A 16878-nucleotide genomic window follows, 5' to 3' on the forward strand; every position below is an offset into this window, starting at 1 on the left:
AGCATGCTAGGCAAGTGGTCTGCCCCCATTTGCCTATACTCCCAGGCCCATTCCTTATTATTGCTGTGTAATATTCCTTTCTATGGATCTGTATGAGCTTGTTTTATCCATCATCAGTTGATGGAAATTTATCTTTTCAATTTTTTTTTTTTTACTACTGTGAGTAATGCTATGATAGCAATTTGTGTTTTTCTGTGAATGTGATTTTGATTTTTTCAAGTATGTACTTAGAAGTAGAATTGTTGGGTCACATGGTAACATATTTGAAATGCTGCAGAACTAACTTGTGGGAAACTACTCAGAAGACTGAGGTGGAAAGACCGAGGCCTGGGTTGACCTCTCCTTGAGACAGGGAGAGGAGATAGCAAGCTATCCTTCTCTCGGGCTGCATGCTAGCATGCCAGCGCCAGCCACTTTCAAGGAGAGAGTCAACTGCAGCTGAAGTCTGATTAGAGAAATTACACATTTGGGTGTAGTCTGCAAATTATGAGAACCTTACGAACTTTCCCCGAACCCTGGATCATATGTTTGCTTGCTTCTTTATGTGAGTCTAATAAAAGTGAGGAGCACTGCCAGTTTGGGGCTCTTCTGTCCACTAGAGGCAAGAGTCCCCTGGTCCCTCTCTTCCAAATTATCTTTGTGTTTTTTTGTCTTTAATTCCCATTTGCTCCCTCTGGTTCAGGATAAACTTGTAGGGTAGATCCTACACTAACTGCTCAACCATTTCCCAAAGTGGATGCACCATTTGACACTCTCACCTGCACTATATGGGGGTTCTAACATCTCCACAACTTCACCACCACTTGTTATTTTCTGTCCTTTTATGTTATTCCTTCTAGTGGGTGTGAAGTGGTATTTCACTGTGGTTTTTATTTGCATTTCCCTAATGACCAATGATGTTGAGCATATTTTCACGTGTTTACTGGGTATTTTCATATGCTCTCTGGATAAATGTCTATTCAGACCTCTATTCATTTTTCAACTGGATTGCCTTTTGGTTGCTGAGTTGTAAGAATTCTTTATATAATCTGAATACAAGGTTCCATATAAGATATATGACTTGCAAATATTTTCTTCCATCCCATAAGCTATATTTTCACTTTGGTGATGTCTTTTCAAGCTTAAGAAATTTTAATTGATGAAGTCAAATGTATTTATTTATTTTTCTTTTTGTCATTTGTGTTTTTGGTGTCATATCTAAGAGACTACTGCATAATACAAGTCATGAAGATTTGATTTTGTTTTCTTCTAAGAGTCTTTTTTTTGTATATCCTTTTATTGGTACATTTTAGGTGTACAATATAATGACATTCATCATTGGAGATATGCACCTTTACATACTCTCTTGGGTCTTATTTTTTCCCCCTTCCCCTGCCCTCCCTTCAACCCCCTTCATCCCTCCCTATTTACAAAGACTTCGTTTCCATTTTTCCATTTTCTCATACTAATTCCATTCCCTTCTTTCCTTTCCCCTACCCCTCTCACTTTCCCCTCCCCTTTGCCCCTGTTCTTTCTATTTCACATTATCCATTATACCTTTTCTTCTAAGAGTCTTACAGTTTTAGTTCTTACATTTAGTCTACTGGTCCATTTTGAGATAATTTTTATATATTTTGTAGGAAGGTATCAAGGTACCTGTAATGGTTTGTTTGGCTTCAGAGTCATCACTTGCTCCCTCATGTGCTCCAGCCATTATTTTCTACCATGATGTGATGTGGTCAAGAAAGAACTGATGTCAGTGTTATGCTCTTGGACCTCCAAAACTGTGAGTTAAGAAACATCCTCTTTGTATGTAGGTTGTGTCAGGCATTCATTATAGTGACTCAAAGCTGACCACTATGTAGGTTTCCAATTTCATCCTTTGCATGTGGTTATCCTGTTGTCTCAGCACCATTTTTGGAAAAGATGATTCTTTCCTCAATGAATGGTCATGGAATCATTGTCAAAAAATGATCGACCCTAAATGGATGGGACTCTTTATTCTATTCCATTGATCACCCTGTCTTGATTACTGTAGTATGCTAGTACATTTTGAAATCAAGCAGTGTTCTTTTTCAAAATGTTTTTGGCTAGTCTGAGTCTCTTACATTTCATCCGAATTTTATGATCAGCTTATCAATTTCTGTAACAATTTCCACTGGGATTTTGATAGGAACTGCACTGAATCTGTAGGCCAAATTACTATCTTAATATTACTAAGTTTTCTAATCTATGAACACAAGATATTTTTACATTTAAGTCTTTAACGTCTTTCAATAATGTTTTTTTTTCAATCCCCGCGCTTCCGCAGCAGGTGGCAAAACCACTGAGCTAAATCCCCAGCCCCTCAATAATGTTTTGTACCTTTAAATATATAAACTTTACACTTCTTTTGTTATATTACCAAATGTTTTATTCTTTTTGATGCTATTGTATTGTTTTCCTAATTTCATTTTCAGGTTTACTGATAGTACACATAACTAATATTTTGTTCTAGTTTTTTACATACTTTCCAAGCTGATTAGTTGTTGTAGTAGTAGCAATAGTTTGTGTATGTGTGTGTTCCTTAGGATATTCCATATACAATATTATGTCATCTGCAAATAGTTTTACTTCTTCCTTTCTAATCTGGATGAATTTTTATCTCTTTTACTTGACCACTGTCCTGGCTAGAACCTCCAGTATAATTGTAAAGAGAAGTAGTGAGAGCGGATGTCTTTCTTGCTCCTGATGTGAGGGAGAAAGCATTCAGTTTTTTACCATAAGAATGGCTAGTACTTGTGGATTTTTAACAGATGCAGTTTATCAGGCTGACGGAATTCCCTTCTATTACTAGTTTATGGAGTGTTTTACCATTAAAGACTGTTAATACGCTCAAATGCTTTTTCTATGCCTGCTGACATGATTGCATGTTTTTCTCCTTTATTCTATTATTCTGGTATATTATGTTGATTGATATTAAGCTAAGCTTGCAATCTTGGGATAAATCATACTTGGTCACAAGGTATAATCCTTTTAACAAGTTGTTAATTTGGTTGGCTAGTATTTTGCTGAGATTTCTGCATCTGTATTTGTAAGAGATATTGGTCTGGGTTTTCTTGTGATGTCTTTGTCTAGTTTTGGCTTTAGTGTTAACATTGGCTTCATAGACTGAGTTAGATAGTGTTCCCTCTTCTATTTTTTAAACTTGCTTAAACATATGGTAGAATTCACCATTCAAGCCATTTGGGACTGGCTTTTATTTGTGGGAAGTATTTTGGTTACTAATTCAATCTCTCTGTTATGTTAAAGTCTATTTAGATTTTCAATTCCTTCTTGAGTCAGCCTAGGTAGTTCTTCTATTTCCAGGAATTTACCCATTTCTTCTAGGTTATTGAATTTGTTGGTATACAATGTTGCATAGTAGTCTCCTATAACCTTTTAAGAATTTTCTGTAATGTTCTTTCATTTCTGCTCTTAGTAATTTGAAGCCCTCTTGGTTTTTTTTGGTCACTGTAACTGAAGATTTGTCAACATTGTTGATTTTTTTCAAAGAACAACTTCTGGTTTCATTGATTTTTTTCCTATTGTTTTAATATTCTCTGTTTTATTTATATCTGCTCCAGTCTTTGTTATTTCCTTGCTTCTAGTTGCTTTGGTTTTAGCCTGTTCTTTTTCTAATTTCTTAAGGTGGGAGCTTAGGTTATTAAGATCTTTGTTCTTTTTTAATATATGTTTGTAAATATCAATTTCCTCAGAACCATTGTTTTAGCTGTATAAAATAAGTTTTAGGATGTTGTGTTTTTGTTTTAATTCATCTCCAAGTATACTCTAATTTGTGATTTCTTTTTTAACCCATTATTGAGCAGTGTGCTATTTAATTTCTATAATTTGTGAATTTCTCAAGTTTCTTTCTGCTACTGATTTTTAATTTCTTTCTATTACAGTCACAGAACATATTTTGTATTATTCCAATCTTTTAAATTTATTAATGTTTTGTAAGTGGTCAAACACAAAATCTGAACACTTAAGAAAAAAACCCAAATCTCTATACCTCAGAACACCACAAGGTAAAAAGATGAATTCCGAATTGGGAAAAAAATTTGCAACTTATAAAGGGTTAACATGATGAGACAGACATGCTCTTACATTCCTGGAGGGAATGCAAAATGGTGAGACCCTTATGGAGGGGAATGTACCAATAATACAAACTTACACTTGCATTTTTCCCTCTTAGCCAACACTCTTTTAGAAACTTTTCTTATTTTTTATTAGTGCATGTTTGCATGTACTAATAATGTTTACATTCATCATAGGGACTAGGTATATGTACTGAACATATCTTACTTTTCCCCTCCCCTTCCTTCCCCCCACTCCATCTCCAGATCCCCTTCCATTTGCAAAAGATCTATGCTCCTGTTTCCTATTGTCTATCTTTTATTGTGTTTTAAAAATTTTTTATACTTTGAGTTTTGCATATGAGAAGTTATGCGATATTTAAGCTGTGTGTCCGATTTATTTCACTTAACATTATGGTCTCAAAGTGCATCCATTTTCCTACAAATGACTCAAATTTACCCTTCTTTATCACAGTAGTATTCCATTATATATAAATACCACATTTTCTTTATCCATTCACCTGTTGATGGATATACAGGCCACTTCCAAGAGTTAGCTATTATGATTCATGCTGTGATAAATATGGTCATGCATGAATCACTGTGGCATGATGTCTATAACTCTTCTGGCAAGATATCTAGAAGGGGAATAGCTGAGTCAAAAGAAACTTCTAGTTTTATTTTTTTTGAGGAATCTGCATACTGATTTCCATAATGTTTGCACTAGTTTATATTTCCACCAATAATGTAGAAGGATATCCCTCCTACAGCCTCCCTAGTATTTGTTATTGTTCGATTTCTTGGTGATAGCCATTCTTTCTGGAGTAAGATGGAATCTCAATGTGTTTTAATTTACATTTCTCTGATGGCCAGAGATACTGAGCATTTTTCACATACTTACTGGCCATTTGTACTTCTGAAAAGTGTCTATTCATTTTAATTGCCCATTTTTTGATTGAGTCTTTCATGGGGGGGTCTGATTTTTTCAGTTCCTTATAAATTTTAGATGGTAGTCCTCTCTCAGAGGAGTAGCTAACAAAAAATTTAACCATTCTGTAGGTTGTCTCTTCACTCCATTAAGTGTTTCCTTTGCCGTGCAGAAGCTTTTTAATTTGATGTAATCCCATTTGTTGATTCTTGATGCTATTTTTGTTCAATCAGTTTTCTGTTTAGAAAGCCCTTTCCTGTGCCTGTCTTCAGGAGGTTTAGCTATTTTATCTTTCAGCAGGTTAAGCATTTCTGCTGTAATATTTCATGTCTTTGATCCATTTTGACTTTGTTTTGTGTATGGTAACAGATATGGGTCTAGATTCAATCTTTTCATGTGTGCACCAATTTTCCCAGCCACCATTTGTTGAAGAGGCTGTCTTTCCTCCGGGGTATATTTTTGGCTCCTCTCTCAGATTACATAACTGAACGTGCCTAGGGTTGTTTTTTAAATCTTCCATTCTGTTCCACTGATCAGCATGTCTGTTTTTCTGCCAGTACAATGCTGGGGGTTTTTTGGGGTTTTTTTGGTACCAGGGATCGAACTCAGGACCCTGTGCTTCTGAGGCAGGCGACAGAACCACTGAGCTAAATCCCCAGCCCCACAATGCTGTTTTTAACCACTGTTGCTTTTAGTATAACTTGAAATCCAGGATTCTGATGCCTCCTGCTTTGTTTTTGTTGCACAGAATTGCTTTTACTAGGGACAGGGATTTAGCTCAGTGGTTCCGTTGCTTGCCTTGCAAGCACAAGGACCCGAGTTCGATCCCTGGTACCAAAAAAAAAAAAAAAAAGAATTGCTTTTACTATCCTGAATCTCTTCTGGTTTCATATAAATTTTAGGATAGTTTTTTCTACTTCTGTGAGTAATGCTGTTGGTATTGTGATTGGGATTGCATTATATCTATTTATCAGTTTTGGTAGTACAATATAAACATTTGAAAATATTTGTTCTGCCATTCAGGAGCAGGGATATCTTTCTATTTGTTAATATATTCTTTGATCTCCTTTTTCAGAGTACTGTTATTGCTATTGTAGAGGTCTTTCCCTTTCTTGATTAGGTTAATTCTTAAGTATTTAATTTTTCTTGGTGCTACTGTGGATGGTATTATTTTCCTAATTTTTTTCTCAGTGAGTTTATTATTGGAGTGCAGGAATGCTACTGGTTTTTGTGTGTTGGTTTTGTATTCTGCTACATTGCTGAATTTGGTTATTAATTCACAGGGTCTTTTGGTGGAATTTTTTTTGTCCTTTATGTAGAGGATCATTTCATCTGCAAATAATGATAATCTGACTTCTTCCTTTCTTATACATATCCTTTTTCTTTCTCTGCTTGATTGCCCTGGCTAACGTTTTGAGTACTATATTGGACAGGTGTGGTGACAGTGGATGTCCTTGTCTTTTTCCTGATTTTAGATGGGGAAGTTTTAGCTTTTTTGTATTTAATATGTTTTGGTAGTAGGACTGTCAAAAAAGGCATTTATTAGATTGAGATAAGGTCCTTCTATATCTATTTTCTCCAGGGGTTTTAGTTTTTAATCATGAATGAATGTTGGATTTTGTCAAAGGCTTTTTCTGCATCTACTGAGATAATCATGTTATTTTTATGTGATTTACTACATTTATTGATTTGAATTGTTGAACCACCCTTGCATTCCTGGGATGAAGCCTACTTGGTCATGATATATGATCTTTTTGATGATTTGTTTCATTCTGTTTGCCAGTATGTTGATGATTTTTGCCTTTATGTCTATTAAAGAGATTGGCCTGTAGTTTTCTATTTAGTTGAGTCCTTGTCTGGTTTTGAAATCAGAGTAATGCTAGCTTCTGGAAATAATTTTGGAAGTATTCCTTCTCTTTCAATTTCATTAAAGAATTTGAGGAATACTGATGTTAGAAGTTTCCTGAGGTTCTTATAGAATTCAGTGCAAATCCATTGGTTCTTGGGCCTTTTCTTATTTGATATGTGTTTTAATTGCCTCAATTTCATTGCCTGTCACTGGATTGTTCAGGATTTTTACATCTTCTTGATTCAGTTTTTTTTTTTTTTGGTACCAGGGGATCGAACTCTGAACCTTGCGCTTGAGAGGCAGATGCCAGAACCACTAAGCTGAATCCCCAGCCCTCTTGATTCAGTTTTGATAATTCATATGTGTCTTGGAATCTCCATGATCTTCTGGATTTTGGTGATGTCCACTGTGATTTCACCTTTCTCATTTCTAATTGCATTAATAAGGGTCTTTTCTTTCCCTCTTTTGGTAAGTTTGGCTAAAGATTTGTCTGTTTTGTTTATCCTTTTGAAGAACCCGTGCTTTACTTCACTGATTTTTTTATACTTTTTTTTGTTTCAATTTCATTAATTTTTACTGTGATCTTTATGATTTCCTTCCTTCTACTGGGTTTGGGTTTGGACTGTTCCTGTTTTTCTAGGACCTTGAGGTGCACCATTAAGTTATTTATTTATGCTTACTCTGTTTTCCTAATGTGAACATTCACAGCACTAAATTTTCCTCCTAGGGCTCCTTTTTTGTGTCCTACAGATTCTAGTACATTATATGGCAATAGCCTTTGATACAGGAATTGTTTAATTTCTCCCTTGATTTCTTCTGTAACCTGCTGAATATTCAGCAATGTGTTATTTAATCTTTGTAAAATTTCTGTGTAAAACTGTTTGTAAAATTTCTGTGACTTGTCATTAATTTCTAGTGTCAGTATGTTCTGATCTAATAGTATACATGGAATAATTTCAATTATTTTGTATTCATTTAAGCAAGTTTTATGAGCTAGTATGTGGTCTATCTGGAGAAAGTTCTGTGTGCTCCTGAGAAGAATGTGTATTCTGCTGTAGTGGAGAACAGTATATATATTTATTAAGTTCGTTTGTTCCAGGGTAGAAATTTATACAAAAGATACATAAGCAAAAAAAAAAAATACGAAATGATGTCTACACAAGGCTATTGATTGCAGCAGGGTGGGGGCGAATGAAAGCCTGAACCACGACCCTCAGGTTGCAGCCCTAGCACAGTGCCACGGAGCAACTGCAGCACCCTTCTCTGGGCTTTGCTTGGTTCTGATCCTAAGGTGACTCTTGATGCTACAGAAAGGCAGGATCTGTGGAAGGCTGCTCCTTCCTTCCTGCCATCCAGGCCTACTGGTCCTACTGCCAACGATTCCCATGATGCCCTTTCAGATTCTTCATGGCTCCACAGGTCCTGTTGGAAAGGTGGGGACCAAACCCACCAGGAGGTGTTGTCTTTGTCTGCCTTTTCCTCTTCCATCCCAGGCAAGGGCAGGGATGGTAAAGGGCTCAGACATCTGCATTGGAGAGGGTAGAAGTGGGGGCAGAAAAACACACACACACATACACACATATCCACACATACACACACACACAATATACACACATATACATAATACACACAGATACACAGATATACACACAATACACACACACATACACATATACACAATACACACACATAGACACAATATACACAAACACACTTTTTTCTTTGTCCTTTACTCTTTAGACACCAACTGTGACTTGTTACTATAGCACTGTAAATTCTACTCCCTCTTCCTCTCCAGCTAGCCCCTTACCACTTGAATTTTCCTGGCTATTCTCACACATTTACTTTTCTAGGTAAAATTTAGCATTTTTTCATATTTCCAAAAGAAATCCTGTTTGTATTTTAATTCTATTGCATTGATTTATAAAACCAACTTGTAGAGAATTGACAATATTAAGAGTCAACAATACTAAGAGAATTGACAATACTAAATCTTCTTATGCAAGATGGTATGTCTTTTTATTCACTATCCTTCGCATCCAGAGTTTAAAATTTTCTTCAGGTAGGACCTATATGTTTATTTGTTTATACTATGTATTTTATATTTGCCATATTCATTTAGTAAACAAGGCAAAAAAGACCATATTTTGGAAACATTTAAAGGTTTCATTTTAGTTTTGTGTTTGTAACTGGATCTTGCCAGGGCATGTAATTATATGTTAATAAGATACAATGCCAACATTAAGAGTAGCTAGAAATTGATAAGCAAGGATGTGAAGAGAGGGTTAAAAACAAAAAAGTGAATTAACAAGTTCTTACACACTTAAAATGCACCCAGTCTCATCATAAGAGAAATGAATATCCAAACTATACTGAGGTCAGGGGGAGTGGCTCAGCAGTACAGCACATGTTTAGCATGTCCACAGCCCTTGGTTTGATCCCCAGCACCAAGCAACGACAACAAATCTGTACTGAAACCATTTTTCACATACCAGGTTGGGAGAACCCAAAAATTTGCTAATAACCATTACTGTCAGGCCTATGAGAAAACAGGCAGACACGCACCCTTTCAGGATGGCCGTCTTCTGACCCATCATTTTGGGGATTATTGTAGAGATGGGCTTATATATATCTGATAAGACACCTACTATTGATAAAGCAAATATTACAGCAATAATGTAGGATGGTCCAATGCCTATTAAGAGAAGACTGTAAAAATTGTGGTATATCTATAGCACAGAGTACTATGCAGTTGTTAAAAAGACCATGGATGATTTACATTACGTGCAAATGTGTGAAAGAACTAGGAATAGTCTCAAACAGTGTTTGTGATCAGCTCCCTTTTATATAAGAGGGGGAAAATAACAATCTATATTTGTTTTGCTTCTTTATGTTCTGGAAAGATGTAAAAAGTCTTAAGATTTGTAGATTATGTGGATATGTAGAGTGTTATGATATTTGGACTGTGTGACTGAATTACATATTCAAACAAGTAACTTTCAATATACAGTCATCAGTCACAATAACAATGCTCTAGGCAACAACAAATGGCAGATACAATAGTAGTCCCATAAGATTGTAACAGAGATGGAAAACTCCTGAGGTCCAGTGATATTGTAGTCCTCAAAAATGTTGTGGCATGAAGCACTATGTGTTTGTAAACAAACTTAGTGAGCTGCCAGTTGTATAAAATATAGCACATGCAATTATGTACAGTACATAGTAGAAAGTAATAATAAATGGCTCTGTAACTGGTTTATGTATTTACTATACTATACTTTTGATCGTTACTTTGTTTTTGTAGCACTGGGGATGGAACCCAGGCAAGTGTCCTGCCACTGAGACCCACCCTCAGGCCCCATCATTATTTTACAGCGCATTCCTTCTACCTATTAAAAACAGTTTACTGTAAAGCTGTATGCCGGGTCACACTGGCAGCAGCATTATATATCTCATGTAGCTCAGTATCATGCTCACATAATTTTCTCTCTGCTTGACATAATCCCATATTGTTTTGCTCATCTTGGCCCTAAGAGCAATAAGCTAGTCCATGTATACAAACAGCAACAGCTGAAGTCTGTCCAAGGCGATGCCACCTAGGTTTGTGTAAGCACCCTCTGTGATGTTCATACGATGATGAAACTGACTAACACATTTCTCAGAACGTGTCCCGGTGGTTAAGGCAATCATGACTGCTGGCAAGTAAAAAAATATGAAATCATTCACTCTTGCTTGCCCTCTGCAAGTCTGCATGCAAAAGTACACACCCTCAAGTTCAAACAACAAAACTGACTCCAAATGACTGTCCTCCATGTTAGAACTTCCAAAGCCAAAATCAAGCACACAACACAGAAACAAAACAAACCCAAAACCAAGGTCAAGTGGGTTCTCCGAGCCTGCTAGAATTTCAAATTGATGGATTTCACACATGGGTTTGAGATGAACCCAACAGTGGATTACAGTGTGGCCTCTGGAAGGTTAACTCCAATGAATCCCACAGTGGAGTCTCATAAAAAATAATGCTTAACAGAAGTGAAAGCTGGCCTCCCAGCCTCTCTGACCTCAGACACCAGCTCTGAGAAAATCTGCAGTCTGCACGAGGATCTGCAGTCCACAGGTGTGTGGCTGGCTGAGTTGGGCCAACACGGTTGCGTGGCTGTCATATCACAGCGATCTGTCTTCTACAGAAAACCCACTCATGCAGTACAAACTTCTGTTTAGTACAAAGGCTGGCTGGACAACAATAGTTCTTTTTTTTTTTTTTTATGAGTGGTATTTTGGTTGTTAGCAACATGATTCCTCAGTAACCACAAATATTCCAGGAATGTCTGGGCTCCTCTACCATGGCCCACCAAATCCTGACTGACTCCTGCCATCATTTTTCTATGATTTGCATTCGAGGTGCTCTCTATGAATGGCTTGAGGCTGAATATTTAAAAAACACCATTCCTTGCAAACAAAATGATCATAAAATGAGCAAGGACAGGAGGAGGAACTAAGCTTTATTTTTGGCTAAGAACTTTAAAAAAAAAAGGAACAGGAGAACAGGGACATTGTCTAAGTCCCAATTTAGAAAAAGCAGTTTCTGATAGCTCACCTTGGCAACTTCCTAAAGCTACTGCTTATTTATTTCAATTTGCAGAAATTATTGAGGCAATCACAACAAAGATAGAAATGTTGTTGTTTTGCAGAAATTTCAGGGAGAAAGAATGGAAGAATTATTTTGTAAAGGTGGTGAGTAAACTGCAAATGGAAGAGATTAATGTATTTAATCTCCACAGGTCCTAGTATTGTAGACATTTATGGACGAAGAACCCAGGTCCCCAGAAACAGAGTGACTTGACTAACAACTAATCTAGATTTGCACCCCCGTGCCCTGGCTGCAGAATTCTCACTCTGAACCAATAAGCTCTACTGTTTTCCTAAATTGCTTTTTATAAACCAGAGCAGGAAACAATCACTTGCCAAGCTGTTGTATCCTACTGAAGTAAAACAAAGAGATTAACCTCATACTTGAAGAAAAGGCAGGCCATTTTGTCCCTATCTTAAGAAGAGGAAATTAATTTACTTCACAGAAACTGTTTCTTTAGACCGGAAGTCTACATGAAGCCCTAATTTGGGACATATTAGGAAAGTATGTTCGTATTTTTATTGTCACTTCTGAGTTACTCTGTGAAAACAGCGGGAAGAAACACTTTCCTGACTCGACCAAAAGGATTCAACACTATGCCAAGTTGATCAGCAAGTACTGGTGGACGAGAATCCCAGTGGAGAGGAAAGGACCGTTCTTCGGTCCAGGACACGCCCCTGACCCGTGAGCTCAGGGTCCCACACGTGCTATCAGTAACCACACTGCCAGCCCCATGCACTCCACGACTTAGAACTTCAGTCTTTCGTTCTTTCTTTTTTTTTATTACCGGGGATCAACCTCAGGACCTTGAGCTTTCGAGGCAGGCACCGGAACCACTGAGCTAAATCCCGGCCCACTTCAGTCTTTCTTTCATGAGCCATGCTGGCTTTGTAATTTGAAAAAATAAATAAATAAAAGGAAACATCCCCAAAATACAAGGCAAGGAAAGATTTTTATTTTAATTAAAATGCTTTCATTGAAAATGTTACTTAAACAGCTTTAATTAACAACTTGATTTTAATGACCGGATTTGAGGGGCACTGTCCTTCAGCAGTATACACATTTGAAAATGAGAACTGGGCATGTTTTAGATTCCATGCCTATGATGGCTTAGAGCCAAATAAAGTAAAAAAATTATTTTTTAAGGACCCCCATTTTCATGACAACAGTGTTATCGTGTTCGCTAGCAGAAACAGTCCAGGTGAGGCTACATAACTTGCCACCAAGGAAAGAGGGAAAAAGGGCATTCTTCGAAGACCCCCCTACCAAATGCATTCGGTGTGGCACAGACTCTGACCACTTGTGTGTTACAGATAAGGAAGGGGGTATGGGAAGAATCGGGATCGGAACCCAGTTCCTTCAGACTCCAAAGCCCACGCTCTTGACACTGTCACTTGGTGTTTCCTGCAAACCACGCACCTCTGAGACACCCATGAGATGCTGGATGACACAATCGAGGTGCCAATGTGAGCCTGAGCTCCCCTGCCACTGCCTTCTGCCCCAAAGAAATGATTAGAAATGTGCCCACATACCAGCGAGCCATATTAGAAAGGAAAGGAGGAAGAGAGACCTAAGAGGACCAGAAGCCATGGCGCCCGGCATGGAGGAGGCTTGAAGGGGCACTCCGGGCTGCTGCAGTGTACACAAGAAGCATGAGGGCTCAAGGCTGCCAGAAGCAGGGGTTTGGGGAGGGTTAACCCTGGTGGGCAGCTCCTCCAAGTCACCTCCCCCAGCCCGCTAGGCAGCAACACACGGGCTACAAAGGAAATGTGGTGGTCAAGACCGGGAAGGCACGAGGAGGCCCCCACCGAGAAGCATGCCCAGGGTGCATCCCACAGTGCAGTCTCCTGGCCCTCCTCCCTGCAGGCTGCAGTAACTGATGCTGGGTTCCTGGAGAGACAGGGAATCCCAAGCACAAAGACCAAAATACAAGCAGGCATAGGAGCCACAAACCTCTGAGGAATGTCAATACCACAAAGAAAAAGAATCCAACTCCACCAGTGCTGCCAGCATGCAGGGCGGGTAACAGATCCGCAGGAAGAGAATCACCCTACCTCCAGCCCACCCCAACACACACAGAAAGTAAGGCCAGTTCCTTCTGACTCCAAAGCCAAGGACGCAAGCTTAGTGGAAGCCTGACAGAAGATAGACCATATCTCACAGCTGCCATCCTTGCACCTCAGGGCTCCCAAGGAGATGTGAGCTGTCGCTAATGACAACGCAAGGCAGGGTCCTGCTACATCTAAGATCCTGCATTTGTGGCTGTACCTTACATTACTACCGGGTTGGGGGCAGGGGGCAGGGGTTACACAAATAAACCAGTCTGAGATGAGGGAGCCTTGGGCTCTGCTGATTCAAGACAAAACTTGCTTCCAGTATGTGTCTTCCTCACCCTGGAGGAGAAGCCTGAGTTAGTGCCTTTACTTCCCTAAGTGGCATCCAGGGCTTTAGCTTTCCAGCATCTCAGGGACCCATTTCTACCCAGAGCTAATGTTACTAAAGCAAGAACAACTCAGAATAAATATTATTGGCCTGCTGAAGAGACATAAGAGGAGGTGGAGTTCACAAGCAAGAATCAACTTAAAATCTCAGAAACTCAAACTAGAAGAGTTGAGCCATAAAACATGGCAGATGGGCTGCAGAGCGGAACGGACAGCCGGAAGGACAAATTAGTGATGGGGAAGACCAAGTGAGTGCCTCCCACAAACACTTTCCTACAGATTCTTTCTCTCGGCTGCTCCAGTTACACAAGGTCCCCAAGTCAGAGGTCTGTGGGAGGCGGGAGGTGGATGGAAATAGCAGGAATGAAGGGAAGGGCTGCTCACTGCTGGGGCTTCGCAGAATCAGAATGGCACTAAGTTTCCAGGCAGGAGCCATAGCAATGGGAACGCATCCTTCAAAGGTACAAATACACCCCCATGAGTCAACAATGATAGGACAAAATGTGCAGGAAGCAAGTGATTCAAAAGTGATGGGAAAATTCACCTGACGGGAAATCTACAGAGGCATCTCAGTGGTTTGTGGGGTGCAGCACATATTTACATAGAGAAATGGTAATTACCTGAAGAACTAACTCCAGAAACAGGACAGGAAGCCCTTCTGGGACCTGACACTAGGGCAGGGCCTGGTTGCTTGCTCTTCTACCATTATAGCTCTGTGTTCCACTGACTTCTTTGACCAGGGTTAGGCATTGATGATTTTTAATGTGCTTACTCTGGGACCCTACAATTCTGCTGCGGCATATTCAGTGGTATTCGATCCTTATAGCAAGCAGAATGGAGGAAGTCTATACAGGCACTGTACTAAGGGATTGGTACAATAACATGGGTTGCATTCTCTTTATCAAATGTGGGGCACATGGAGCGAGCTCTGAGACACCACTCAGTGATAGGCCTGGGGTACAGTTCAGGGGTAAGGCACTTGTCAGGCATACAGGAAGCCCTGGTTAGTGCCGCAAAAAACAGAGCGAATGTGCAGTTGAATAACTCACAATAAACTCAGAAACACAAAAGGAATTGTGCATGTGTGCATGTGAGTGTGAGTGCGCGTGTGCTTGTGCTTAGGGAGAAGTCAGAACACACATCCAGCTCACAATAAGCAGCCACATGCAGGATGGGAAAGGGCCAATGAGAACTCTGGGTTTTCAGTGTCATTTCACCCCATGATGGGAATGTAGGGCATTACAAGTAATTTTTTTCTTATACTTTCTGGAGAAGTGGGGCCCAGGAGAATGCTCCTTGCCTGCTGTCAGGCAGGGGGCCTTTCTTTGCCTTATTGCCTTATCTTTGAACTGATGTTTGCACAGGGATGGGGCACTGCCCATTGGAGCCCTCTGAGCCTGGCAGCCGGGGCACAGACAGGAGGCCCAAGGGGCCCCACCACAGCCTTCCCCACTCCGCTCCATGAGCCGAGCCAGACCTGATCCTCCACCTCTAACACCCACAGCCCAGAGCCACCCTGGGCCATGCACTTGTTCCTGAGTGCTCACACCACTATCTTGAGTCCAAAATGAGCTACTATAGCAACTTTGGTGTCGTTCTTGCCACTCTGAATTCAAATTCCAACCTCAAATTTGCATCACTATATTTAATCAAAATAATAGACTCTTAAATATCTCCATGTCCCTTAAAAGCTCAAAGTGCCACAGAAATTAAGTTTTCTTTTCTTTGATTCTCCTGAAACAAACAGATAGATGATTTTTGTTTGTTTGAGACACAGTCTCTCTATGTTGTCCAGGTTGGCCTTGAGCTAATGGGCTCAAGCCATCCTCCTGCCTCAGCCTCCTGCTTAGCTGGGACCACAGATGTGTGCCACTGCACCTGGCTCTGGGTGGGAGATGTTAAACCAACACTTGGCAACATTCCCATGGTTGGCATATGATGGACGGGCTAAGAAGAAAAGTTGCTAGGCGAAGCCATAGCAAGAATTGCAAAGTGAAATACAGTACTAAAAAATTCTTTACAGTTGAAAATATAATTTCTGACTAATGTGTGATTCCTTCCACAACATCAAGGTTATGAGCTCAGGAAGGATCTTATCATTTCAGATGCACGCTTCTGGTTTTTGGTTTTTCTTTTCTTCTGCCTGACAGATGCCACCCACAGGACAGGTAAGTGGGAGCTGGACAAACTGAACATAAGCTTAGCTGTGATGGTTGCGGTTGCAGAATTAGGTTTACAATGAACACAGCTGCTCCCCAGCTTAAGAGGCGGATATGTTCTGTCAAACCCATCCTAAACTGAAAACACTGCTACTTTGAAAATACATTTAACACACTTCATCTACTGCACAGCACAGGATATGCAGCTCTACACAGCAGAGCACTGGCTGTGTCCCTCCCGGTCACACAGCTGACTGGGAGCCGAGACAGCAGTCCCTGCCCAGCACTGCAAGACAGGACAGGACCACAAATCGTCACCCAGGGACACAAGATCAAAACTCAAAATCTGAACTACAGTCTACTAAACGACGAAACTTCATATTGCCATAAAGTGCAACACTATCTCACAGCATCTTGAGTGGAGAACCACCTGTACTGAGAGTCCCTTGCTTCCTTCCATTCATCAGGGTTCCCCAAAATGGATGTGAAATTTGTACACTAGAGTTTAGGTTTACATGTCATGGGGGGGACAGGTCTATTCCCAGAGGACTAAAGAATTTCTAATGAACCTCCAATTATGGCTCCTTCAAGGTCTGACCCATGTGGACCAGGAATCCAGATGAGGACAGGGAACGAAAGTCCTTGTCCCTCTGTGTAGTGACCTGGGCATGTCCATGCAGGTACCTCCCGGCTCACAGGCCACTGGGCTCTGCATGGGCCAGGGAAGATGGATAAATGCAGGCCAAGCAAACTGGCCGCCTCCCAGCAAGTGCAGAGGCCACGAGCAGTGGCTGT

General features: G+C 39.9%; 1 protein-coding gene across 4 annotated transcripts in view; it reads right to left on the reverse strand.

The window, feature by feature from the left end:
- Lrrk1 (leucine rich repeat kinase 1) overlaps positions 1 to 16878 on the reverse strand; it is a 151379-nt gene that overhangs the window by 124459 nt on the left and 10042 nt on the right. The gene's annotated exons all lie outside the window — the stretch shown is intronic.

The sequence above is a fragment of the Heterocephalus glaber genome, unplaced genomic scaffold (assembly GCF_053883595.1).
Source record: "Heterocephalus glaber isolate CG9 unplaced genomic scaffold, H.glaber_assembly_v1.0 deba00001531, whole genome shotgun sequence".
Lineage (NCBI taxonomy): Eukaryota > Metazoa > Chordata > Mammalia > Rodentia > Bathyergidae > Heterocephalus > Heterocephalus glaber.